This window comes from Oncorhynchus gorbuscha, linkage group LG14, assembly GCF_021184085.1.
Source record: "Oncorhynchus gorbuscha isolate QuinsamMale2020 ecotype Even-year linkage group LG14, OgorEven_v1.0, whole genome shotgun sequence".
NCBI classification, from domain to species: Eukaryota; Metazoa; Chordata; class Actinopteri; order Salmoniformes; family Salmonidae; genus Oncorhynchus; species Oncorhynchus gorbuscha.
This window is the reverse complement of record NC_060186.1, coordinates 78,030,214-78,043,670: the sequence shown is the minus strand read 5'-3', so window position 1 is coordinate 78,043,670 and position 13,457 is coordinate 78,030,214.

Below are 13,457 nucleotides of genomic sequence, written 5' to 3'. Positions count from 1 at the left end.
ACTATATTGGTGACCCCGTCCCGAGAACGATGTCCATGATCTTACGTACTTGTAAATAGGTGCGCTCTCGACAAGGACAGGAGGGGGGAGGGAAGACGAACGGGGGTGCGAAGAAAGGGCTTGACACAGGAGACATGGAAGACAGGATGGACGCGACGAAGATGTCGCGGAAGAAGCATCGCACAGCGACAGGATTGACGACCTGGGAGACACGGAACGGACCAATGAACCGCGGAGTCAACTTACGAGAAGCTGTCGTAAGAGGAAGGTTGCGAAAAGCCACACTCTCTGGCCGCAACAATACCTTGGACTCTTAATCCTGCGTTTATTGGCGGCTCTCACAGTCTGTGCCCTGTAACGGCAAAGTGCAGACCTCACCCTCCTCCAGGTGCGCTCACAACGTTGGACAAACGCTTGAGCGGAGGGAACGCTGGACTCGGCAAGCTGGGATGAGAACAGAGGAGGCTGGTAACCCAGACTACTCTGAAACGGAGATAACCCGGTAGCAGACGAAGGAAGCGAGTTGTGAGCGTATTCTGCCCAGGGGAGCTGTTCTGCCCAAGACGCAGGGTTTCTGAAAGAAAGGCTGCGTAGTATCACCAATCGTCTGATTGGCCCTCTCTGCTTGACCGTTAGACTGGGGATGAAACCCGGAAGAGAGACTGACGGACGCACCAATCAAACGACAGAACTCCCTCCAAAACTGTGAAATTGCGGACCTCTGTCTGAAACGAGCGTCTAGAATTCTGAACACATTCTCGATGATGATTTGTGCCGTCTCCTTAGCGGAAGGAAGTTTAGCGAGGGGAATGAAATGTGCCGCCTTAGAGAACCTATCGACAACCGTAAGAATCACAGTCTTCCCCGCATAATGAAGTCTAGGGCGATGAGACCATGGTCGAGAGGAATGGGGAGCGGTCTGAATTACCCGACTTAGTCTGCGCGCAGTCCGAACAAGCAGCCACGAAACGGCGCGTGTCACGCTCCTGAGTCGGCCACCAAAAGCGCTGGCGAATAGACGAAGAGTGCCTCGAACACCGGGATGACCAGAAACTTGGCAGAGTGAGCCCACTGAAGAACAGCCAGACGAGTGGAAACAGGAACGAAAAGGAGGTTACTAGGACAAGCGCGGCGACGCAGTGTGCGTGAGTGCTTGCTTAACCTGTCTTTCAATTCCCCAGACTGTTAACCCGACAACACGCCCATAAGGAAGAATCCCCTTCAGTAGAAGCCACAGAAGAACTAAACAGACGGGATAAGGCATCAGGCTTGGTGTTTTTGCTACCCGGACGGTAAGAAATCACAAACTCAAACGAGCAAAAACAACGCCCAACGAGCTTGAACATTAAGTCGTTTGGCAGAACGGATGTACTCAAGGTTCTTATGGTCTGTCCAAACGACAAAAGGAACGGTCGCCCCCTCAACCACTGTCGCCATTCGCCTAGGGCTAAAAGCAGTTCACGGTTACCCAGTTGCGCTCAGATGGCGACAGGCGATGAGAAAAATAAGCGCAAGGATGAACCTTATCGTCAGACTGGAAGCGCTGGGAAAGAATGGCTCCCACACCTACCTCTGAAGCGTCAACCTCGACAATGAATTGTCTAGTGACGTCAGGAGTAACCCAAACGTTCTTTTAGAAGATCAAAAGCTCCCTGGGCAGAACCGGACCACTTAAAACACGTCTTGACAGAAGTAAGAGCTGTGAGAGGGGCAGCAACTTGACCGAAATTACGAATGAAACGCCGATAGAAATTAGCGAAACCTAAAAAGCGCTGCAACTCGACACGTGACCTTGGAACGGGCCAATCACTGACAGCTTGGACCTTAGCGGAATCCATCTGAATGCCTTCAGCGGAAATAACGGAACCGAGAAAAGTAACGGAGGAGACATGAAAGAGCACTTCTCAGCCTTTACGTAGAGACAATTCTCTAAAAGGCGCTGTAGAACACGTCGAACGTGCTGAACATGAATCTCGAGTGACGGTGAAAAAATCAGGATATCGTCAAGATAGACAAAAACAAAGATGTTCAGCATGTCTCTCAGAACATCATTAACTAATGCCTGAAAAACAGCTGGCGCATTGGCGAGACCAAACGGCAGAACCCGGTACTCAAAATGCCCTAACGGAGTGTTAAACGCCGTTTTCCACTCGTCCCCTCTCTGATGCGCACGAGATGGTAAGCGTTACGAAGGTCCAACTTAGTAAAGCACCTGGCTCCCTGCAGAATCTCGAAGGCTGATGACATAAGGGGAAGCGGATAACGATTCTTAACCGTTATGTCATTCAGCCCTCGATAATCCACGCAGGGGCGCAGAGTACCGTCCTTCTTCTTAACAAAAAGAACCCCGCCCCGGCCGGGAGAGGAAGAAGGCACTATGGTACCGGCGTCAAGAGACACAGATAAATAATCCTCGAGAGCCTTACGTTCGGGAGCCGACAGAGAGTATAGTCTACCCCGAGGAGGAGTGGTCCCCGGAAGGAGATCAATACTACAATCATACGACCGGTGAGGAGGAAGGGAGTTGGCTCGGGACCGACTGAAGACCGTGCGCAGATCATGATATTCCTCCGGCACTCCTGTCAAATCGCCAGGTTCCTCCTGAGAAGTGGGGACAGAAGAAATGGGAGGGATGGCAGACATTAAACACTTCACATGACAAGATACGTTCCAGGATAGGATAGAATTACAAGACCAATTAATAGAAGGATTATGACATACTAGCCAGGGATGACCCAAAACAACAGGTGTAAAAGGTGAACGAAAAATCAAAAAAGAAATAGTCTCACTGTGGTTACCAGATACTGTGAGAGTTAAAGGTAGTGTCTCAAATCTGATACTGGGAAGATGACTACCATCTAAGGCAAACATGGGCGTAGGCTTGTCTAACTGTCTGAAAGGAATGTTATGTTTCCGAACCCATGCTCGTCCATGAAACAACCCTCAGCCCCAGAGTCAATCAAGGCACTGCATGTAGCACCCGAACCGGTCCAGCGTAGATGGACCGACATAATAATAGTACAGGATCTAGATGAAGAGACCTGAGTAGTAGCGCTCACCAGTAGCCCTCCGCTTACTGATGAGCTCTGGCCTTACTGGACATGAATTGACAAAATGTCCATCAAATCCGCAATAGAGGCACAGGCGGTTGGTGATCCTCCGTTCCCTCTCCTTGGTCGAGATGCGAATACCTCCCAGCTGCATGGGCTCAGTCTCTGAGCCAGAGGAGGAGATGGTTGCGATGCGGAGCAGGGAAACACAAGACGCGAGCTCTCTTCCACGAGCTTGGTGACGAAGATCTACCCGTTTCTATGCGGATGGCGAGAGCAATCAAAGAGTCCACACTGGAAGGAACCTCCCGAGAGAGAATCTCATCTTTGACCACTGTGTGGAGTCCCTCCAGAAAACGAGCGAGCAGCGCCGGCTCGTTCCAGTCACTAGAGGCAGCAAGAGTCGAAACTCTATAGAGTAATCCGTTATGGATCGATCACCTTGGCATAGGGAAGCCAGGGCCCTAGAAGCCTCCCCACCAAAAACTGAACGGTCAAAAACCCGAATCATCTCCTCTTTAAAGTTCTGGTAATTGTTAGAACAATCAGCCCTTGCCTCCCAGATAGCTGTGCCCCACTCTCGGGCCCGGCCAGTAAGTGAAATGACGTAAGCAACCCGAGCTCTCTCGCTAGAGTATGTGTTGGGTTGGAGACACAATATCACACTGGGTGAGAAAGGAGCGGCACTCCGTGGGCTGCCCGGAGTAGCAAGGTGGGTTATTAACCCTAGGTTCCGGAGGCTCGGCAGGCCAGGAAGTAACAGGTGGCACGAAACTCTGGAACTGTCCAGAAGGTCGGAAACCTGAGCGGCCAGGTTCTCCACGGCATGGCGAGCAGCAGACAATTCCTGCTCGTGTCTGCCGAGCATGGCTCCTTGGATCTTGACGGCAGTGTTACGAGCCTCTGTAGTCGCTGGGTCCATTCCTTGGTCGGATCCTTCTGTTATGCAGGTGAATGAGGACCCAAAAGCGACTTGGCAAAACAGAGTTTTTAATCCAGTAAGATACTTAACAAAACAAAAGGCATAATACTACTCAAAGACGAGAACAGACTGGAGACTTGATCAAGAACTGCAGGTTGCCTCGGGAAGGCACTTGAACCTAGCAGACTCAGACACCTGCTCACCACGCAGCATCTGAGGGAAACACGACACGACAGGGCAAAACATAGACACAGCACGGTGAATATAGACAAGGATCCGACAGGGCAGGTACGGAAAACAAGGAGAGAAATAGGGACTCTAATCAGGGAAAAGGATCGGGAACAGGTGTGGGAAGACTAAATGATTGATTAGGGAATAGGAACAGCTGGGAGCAGGAACATAGAGAGAAGAGAGAGCGAGAGAGTGAGAGAGGGAGGGGGAGAGAGAGGGATAGAAAGAGGGAAAGAACCTAATAAGACCAGCAGAGGGAAACGAATAGAAGGGGAAGCACAGGGACAAGACATGATAATTAATGACAAAACATGACAGCACTTGTGAACGTGATAAATTACCTATTACTGGCGTCAGACCGAGGCTTTGCATCTGTCCTCGTGCTTCTAGACCTTAGTGCTGCTTTTGATACCATCGATCACCACATTCTTTTGGAGATATTGGAAACCCAAATTGGTCTACACGGACAAGTTCTGGCCTGGTTTAGATCTCATCTGTCGGAAAGATATCAGTTTGTCTCTGTGAATGGTTTGTCCTCTGACAAATCAACTGTACATTTCGGTGTTCCTCAAGGTTTTAGGACCACTATTGTTTTCACTATATATTTTACCTCTTGGGGATGTCATTCGAAAACATAATATTAACTTTCACTGCTATGCGGATGACACACAGCTGTACATTTCAATGAAACAAGGTGAAGCCCCAAAATTGCCCTCCCTGGAAGACTGTGTTTCTGACATAAGGAAGTGGTTGGTCTACTTTTAAACTCGGACAAAACAGAGATGCTTGTTCTAGGTCCCAAGAAACAAAGAGATCTTCTGTTGAATCTGACAATTAATCTTGATGGTTGTACAGTCGTCTCAAATAAAACTGTGAAGGACCTCGCCGCTACTCTGGACCCTGATCTCTCTTTTGACGAACATATCAAGATTGTTTCAAGGTCATGCCCTGACCTTAGAGAGATGTTTTATTTATCTATTTGGTTAGGTCAGGGTGTGATTGGGGTGGGCATTCTATGTTTTCTATTTCTTTATTTTTGGCCGAGTGTGGTTCCCAATCAGAGGCAGCTGTCTATTGTTGTCTCTGATTGGGAATCATACTTAGGCAGCCTTTTCTCCACCTATGTTGTGGGTAATTATTTATTTTCTGTGTGTGTTTGTGTGCACCACGGTTGCGTCACGGTCGGTTTCTGTTTACCTGTTTTTTTTGTGAAAGTTTCACTTTATTAAAAGATGTGGAATTACATGCACATTGCCATTAAACCCCTACAACTCATCCAGAACGCCGCAGCCCGTCTGGTGTTCAACATTCCCAAGTTCTCTCACGTCACCCCGCTCCTCCGCTCTCTCCACTGGCTTCCAGTTGAAGCTCGCATCCGCTACAAGACCATGGTGCTTGCCTACGGAGCTGTGAGGGGAACGGCACCTCAGTACCTCCAAGCTCTGATCAGGCCCTACACCCAAACAAGGGCACTGCGTTCATCCACCTCTGGCCTGCTCGCCTCCTTACCACTGAGGAAGTACAGTTCCCGCTCAGCCCAGTCAAAACTGTTCGCTGCTCTGGCCCCCCAATGGTGGAACAAACTCCCTCACGACGCCAGGACAGCGGAGTCAATCACCACCTTCCGGAGACACCTGAAACCCCACCTCTTTAAGGAATACCTAGGATAGGATAAGTAATCCCTCTCACCCCCCCCCTTTAAGATTTAGATGCACTATTGTAAAGTGACTGTTCCACTGGATGTCATAAGGTGAATGCACCAACTTGTAAGTCGCTCTGGATAAGAGCGTCTGCTAAATGACTTAAATGTAAATGTAATGTAATGCCTTGGCTCATCTATGACAGGGAGTTTGAAGACCGTGAACGACTTTACTTTCCTGCTACCCAGATAAAGCACTAAATAAACTTCAGTTAGTGCTAAATACAGCTGCTAGAATCCTGACTAGAACCAAAACATTTGATCATATTACTCCAGTGCTAGCCTCCCTACACTGGCTTCCTGTCAAGGCAAGGGCTGATTTCAAGGTTTTACTGCTAACCTACAAAGCATTACATGGGCTTGCTCCTACCTATCTTTCTGATTTGGTCCTGCCGTACATACCTACACGTACGCTACGTTCACAAGACGCAGGCCTCCTAATTGTCCCTACAATTTCTAAGCAAACAGCTGGAGGCAGGGCTTTCTCCTATAGAGCTACATTTTTATGGAATGGTCTGTCTAACATGTGAGAGACACAGACTCGGTCTCAACTTTTAAGTCTTTACTGAAGACTCATCTCTTCGGTACGTCCTATGATTGAGTGTAGTCTGGCCCAGGTCTCTGCCGAGCCGGTTCCCCTCTCTCCACTGGGATTCTCTGCCTCTAACCTTATTACAGGGGCTGAGTCACTGGCTTACTGGTGCTCTTCCATGCCGTCCCTAGGAGGGGTGCGTCACTTGAGTGGGTTGAGTCACTGACGTGGTCTTCCTGTCTGGTTTGGCGCCCCCCCCCCTTGGGTTGTGCCGTGGTGGAGATCTTTGCAGGCTATACTCGGCCTTGTCTCAGGATGGTAAGTTGGTGGTTGAAGCTATCCCTCTAGCGGTGTGAGGGCTGTGCTTTGGCAAAGTGGGTGGGGTTATATCCTGCCTGTTTTGCCCTGTCCGGAGTATCATTGGATGGGGCCACAGTGTCTCCTGACCCATCCTGTCTCAGCCTCCAGTATTTATGCTGCAGTAGTTTATGTGTCGGGGGGCTAGGGTCAGTTTGTTCTATCTGGAGTATTTCTCCAGTGTCCTGTGTGAATTCACGTATGCTCTCTCTAATTCTCACTTTCTCTCTTTCTTTCTTTCTTTCTTTCTTTCTTTCTTTCTTTCTTTCTTTCTTTCTTTCTTTCTTTCTTTCTTTCTTTCTTTCTTTCTTTCTTTCTTTCTCACTCACTCTCGGAGGACCTGATTCCCAGGACTTCCTGGCATGATGACTCCTTGCTGTACCCAGTCCACCTGGCCGTGCTGCTGCTCCAGTTTCAACTGTTCTTCCTGCGGCTATGGGACCCTGACCTATTCACAGGACGTGCTACCTGTCCCAGACCTGCTGTTTTCAACTCTCTAGAGACAGCAGGAGCGGTAGAGATACTCTTAATGATCGGCTATGAAAAGCCAACTGACATTTACTCCTGAGGTGCTGACCTGTTGCACCCTCGACAATACTGTGATTATTATTATTTTAATGCTGGTCATTTATGAACATTTGAACATCTTGGCCATGTTCTGTTATAATCTCCACCCAGCACAGCCAGAAGAGGACTGGCCACCCATCAGAGCCTGGTTCCTCTCTAGGTTTCTTCCTAAGTTTTGTCCTTTCTAGGGAGTTTTTCCTAGCCACCTGCATTGCTTGCTGTTTGGGGTTTTAGGCTGGGTTTCTGTACAGCACTTTGAGATATCAGCTGATGTAAGAAGGTCTATATGAATACATTTGATTTGATAACACTGATTCTAAAACACTAAATATATACATCTATAACACTGAATATAAAACACTGATTCTAAAACACTGAATCTATAACACTGACTCTATAACACTGAATATATAACACTGATTCTATAACACTGAATCTATAACACTGAATATATAACTCTATAACACTGACTCTATAACACTGACTCTATAACACTGACTCTATAACACTGACTCTATAACACTGATTGTATACACTGAATATATAACTCTATAACACTGACTCTATAACACTGACTCTATAACTCTATAACACTGACTCTATAACACTGACTCTATAACACTGACTCTATAACACTGACTCTATAACACTGATTGTATACACTGAATATATAACTCTATAACACTGACTCTATAACACTGACTCTATAACACTGACTCTATAACTCTATAACACTGACTCTATAACACTGACTCTATAACACTGACTCTATAACACTGAATATATAACACTATAACACTGACTCTATAACACTGAATATATAACTCTATAACACTGACTCTATAACACTGACTCTATAACACTGACTCTATAACTCTATAACACTGACTCTATAACACTGACTCTATAACACTGACTCTATAACACTGAATATATAACACTATAACACTGACTCAATAACACTGATTGTATACACTGAATATATAACTCTGACTCTATAACACTGACTCTATAGCACTGACTCTATAACACTGACTCTATAACACTGATTGTATACACTGAATATATAACTCTATAACACTGCCTCTATAACACTGACTCTATAACACTGAATATATAACTCTATAACACTGACTCTATAACACTGACTCTATAACACTGAATATATAACTCTATAACACTGACTCTATAACACTGACTCTATAACACTGAATATATAACACTATAACACTGACTCAATAACACTGATTGTATACACTGAATATATAACTCTATAACACTGACTCTATAACACTGACTCTATAACACTGACTCTATAACTCTATAACACTGACTCTATAACACTGACTCTATAACACTGACTCTATAACACTGACTCTATAACTCTATAACACTGACTCTATAACACTGACTCTATAACACTGCCTCTATAACACTGACTCTATAACACTGAATATATAACTCTATAACACTGACTCTATAACACTGACTCTATAACACTGCCTCTATAACACTGACTATATAACACTGACTCTATAACACTGACTCTATAACTCTATAACACTGACTCTATAACACTGACTCTATAACACTGCCTCTATAACACTGAATATATAACACTGACTCTATAACACTGAATATATAACTCTATAACACTGACTCTATAACACTGACTCTATAACACTGAATATATAACTCTATAACACTGACTCTATAACACTGATTGTATACACTGAATATATAACACTAACTATATAACTCTATTACACTGAATATATAACACTGACTCTATAACACTGACTCTATAACTCTATTACACTGACTCTATAACTCTATTACAGTGAATATATAACACTAACTATATAACTATATAACACTGACTCTATAACACTGAATATATAACTCTATAACACTGACTCTATAACACTGAATATATAACTCTATAACACTGAATATATAACACTAACTATATAACTCTATAACACTGACTCTATAACACTGAATATATAACTCTATAACACTGAATATATAACACTAACTATATAACTCTATAACACTGACTCTATAACACTGAATATATAACTCTATAACACTGACTCTATAACACTGAATATATAACTCTATAACACTGAATATATAACACTAACTATATAACTCTATAACACTGACTCTATAACACTGACTCTATTACACTGAAAAAAAACTGTGTTAACACAGTGAACACGCTGAATGATGCAATGGAAATTGAAGGGTTTTTACAGAATTGTCTTCATGATATCGTGGATAACACTGATCTGTAACTGACCAGACTTCTGTTGACACTGAAAAAACCCTGTGTTAGACACAGTGAACACGCTTAATGATGCAATTTAAAAAAAACATGCTTAATGGTGTTAAATGTCAGTCTGACTGGTCTAATCTATACCTCTATTAACTGTCAATCTGACTGGTCTAATCTATACCTCTATAACCCTCAGGTTACTGGTATAGCATTTAAAAAAAACATGCTTAATGGTGTTAAATGTCAGTCTGACTGGTCTAATCTATACCTCTATTAACTGTCAATCTGACTGGTCTAATCTATACCTCTATTAACCCTCAGTCTGACTGGTCTAATCTATACCTCTATTCTAATAACCCTCAGTCTGACTGGTCTAATCTATACCTCTATTAACTGTCAGTCTGACTGGTCTAATCTATACCTCTATTAACCCTCAGTCTGACTGGTCTAATCTATACCTCTATTCTAATAACCCTCAGTCTGACTGGTCTAATCTATAACTCTATTCTAATAACCCTCAGTCTGACTGGTCTAATCTATACCTCTATTCTAATAACCCTCAGTCTGACTGGTCTAATCTATACCTCTATTCTAATAACCCTCAGTCTGACTGGTCTAATCTATACCTCTATTCTATTAACCCTCAGTCTGACTGGTCTAATCTATACCTCTATTAACTGTCAGTCTGACTGGTCTAATCTATACCTCTATTAACCATCAGTCTGACTGGTCTAATCTATACCTCTATTCTAATAATCCTCAGTCTGACTGGTCTAATCTATACCTCTATTCTATTAACCCTCAGTCTGACTGGTCTAATCTATACCTCTATTCTATTAACCCTCAGTCTGACTGGTCTAATCTATACCTCTATTAACCCTCAGTCTGACTGGTCTAATCTATACCTCTATTCTATTAACCCTCAGTCTGACTGGTCTAATCTATACCTCTATTAACCCTCAGTCTGACTGGTCTAATCTATACCTCTATTAACCCTCAGTCTGACTGGTCTAATCTATACCTCTATTCTAATAACCCTCAGTCTGACTGGTCTAATCTATAACTCTATTCTAATAACCCTCAGTCTGACTGGTCTAATCTATACCTCTATTCTAATAACCCTCAGTCTGACTGGTCTAATCTATACCTCTATTCTAATAACCCTCAGTCTGACTGGTCTAATCTATACCTCTATTAACTGTCAATCTGACTGGTCTAATCTATACCTCTATTAACCCTCAGTCTGACTGGTCTAATCTATACCTCTATTAACCCTCAGTCTGACTGGTCTAATCTATACCTCTATTCTATTAACCCTCAGTCTGACTGGTCTAATCTATACCTCTATTAACCCTCAGTCTGACTGGTCTAATCTATACCTCTATTAACTGTCAATCTGACTGGTCTAATCTATACCTCTATTAACCCTCAGTCTGACTGGTCTAATCAATACCTCTATTCTAATAACCCTCAGTCTGACTGGTCTAATCTATAACTCTATTCTAATAACCCTCAGTCTGACTGGTCTAATCTATACCTCTATTCTAATAACCCTCAGTCTGACTGGTCTAATCTATACCTCTATTAACCCTCAGTCTGACTGGTCTAATCTATACCTCTATTCTAATAACCCTCAGTCTGACTGGTCTAATCTATCCCTCTATTAACCCTCAGTCTGACTGGTTTAATCTATACCTCTATTAACCCTCAGTCTGACTGGTCTAATCTATACCTCTATTCTAATAACCCTCAGTCTGACTGGTCTAATCTATACCTCTATTAACCCTCAGTCTGACTGGTCTAATCTATACCTCTATTCTATTAACCCTCAGTCTGACTGGTCTAATCTATACCTCTATTAACCCTCAGTCTGACTGGTTTAATCTATACCTCTATTCTATAAACACTCAGTCTGACTGGTCTAATCTATACCTCTATTCTATAAACACTCAGTCTGACTGGTCTAATCTATACCTCTATTAACCCTCAGTCTGACTGGTCTAATCTATACCTCTATTCTATTAACCCTCAGTCTGACTGGTCTAATCTATACCTCTATTCTATTAACCCTCAGTCTGACTGGTCTAATCTATACCTCTATTAACCCTCAGTCTGACTGGTCTAATCTATACCGCTATTCTAATAACGCTCAGTCTGACTGGTCTAATCTATACCTCTATTAACCCTCAGTCTGACTGGTCTAATCTATACCTCTATTAACCCTCAGTCTGACTGGTCTAATCTATACCTCTATTAACCCTCAGTCTGACTGGTCTAATCTATACCTCTATTAACCCTCAGTCTGACTGGTCTAATCTATACCTCTATTAACCCTCAGTCTGACTGGTCTAATCTATACCTCTATTCTAATAACCCTCAGTCTGACTGGTCTAATATATACCTCATTCTATACCTATTAACCCTCAGTCTGACTGGTTTAATCTATACCTCTATTCTATAAACACTCAGTCTGACTGGTCTAATCTAGACCTCTATTAACCCTCAGTCTGACTGGTCTAATCTATACCTCTATTAACTGTCAGTCTGACTGGTCTAATCTATACCTCTATTAACTGTCAGTCTGACTGGTCTAATCTATACCTCAATTAACTGTCAGTCTGATTGGTCTAATCTATACCTCTATTAACCCTCAGTCTGACTGGTCTAATCTATACCTCTATTAACTGTCAGTCTGACTGGTCTAATCTATACCTCTATTAACTGTGAGTCTGACTGGTCTAATCTATACCTCTATTAACTGTCAGTCTGACTGGTCTAATCTATACCTCTATTAACTGTCAGTCTGACTGGTCTAATCTATACCTCTATTCTATAAACACTCAGTCTGACTGGTCTAATCTAGACCTCTATTAACCCTCAGTCTGACTGGTCTAATCTATACCTCTATTCTATAAACACTCAGTCTGACTGGTCTAATCTATACCTCTATTCTATAAACACTCAGTCTGACTGGTCTAATCTATACCTCTATTAACCCTCAGTCTGACTGGTCTAATCTATACCTCTATTCTATTAACCCTCAGTCTGACTGGTCTAATCTATACCTCTATTCTATTAACCCTCAGTCTGACTGGTCTAATCTATACCTCTATTAACCCTCAGTCTGACTGGTCTAATCTATACCTCTATTCTAATAACCCTCAGTCTGACTGGTCTAATCTATACCTCTATTCTATAAACGCTCAGTCTGACTGGTCTAATCTATACCTCTATTAACCCTCAGTCTGACTGGTCTAATCTATACCTCTATTCTAATAACCCTCAGTCTGACTGGTCTAATCTATACCTCTATTAACCCTCAGTCTGACTGGTCTAATCTATACCTCTATTCTATTAACCCTCAGTCTGACTGGTCTAATCTATACCTCTATTCTATTAACCCTCAGTCTGACTGGTCTAATCTATACCGCTATTCTAATAACGCTCAGTCTGACTGGTCTAATCTATACCTCTATTAACCCTCAGTCTGACTGGTCTAATCTATACCTCTATTAACCCTCAGTCTGACTGGTCTAATCTTTACCTCTATTAACCCTCAGTCTGACTGGTCTAATCTATACCTCTATTCTAATAACCCTCAGTCTGACTGGTCTAATCTATACCTCTATTAACCCTCAGTCTGACTGGTTTAATCTATACCTCTATTCTATAAACACTCAGTCTGACTGGTCTAATCTAGACCTCTATTAACCCTCAGTCTGACTGGTCTAATCTATACCTCTATTAACTGTCAGTCTGACTGGTTTAATCTATACCTCTATTCTATAACACTCAGTCTGACTGGTCTAATCTAGACC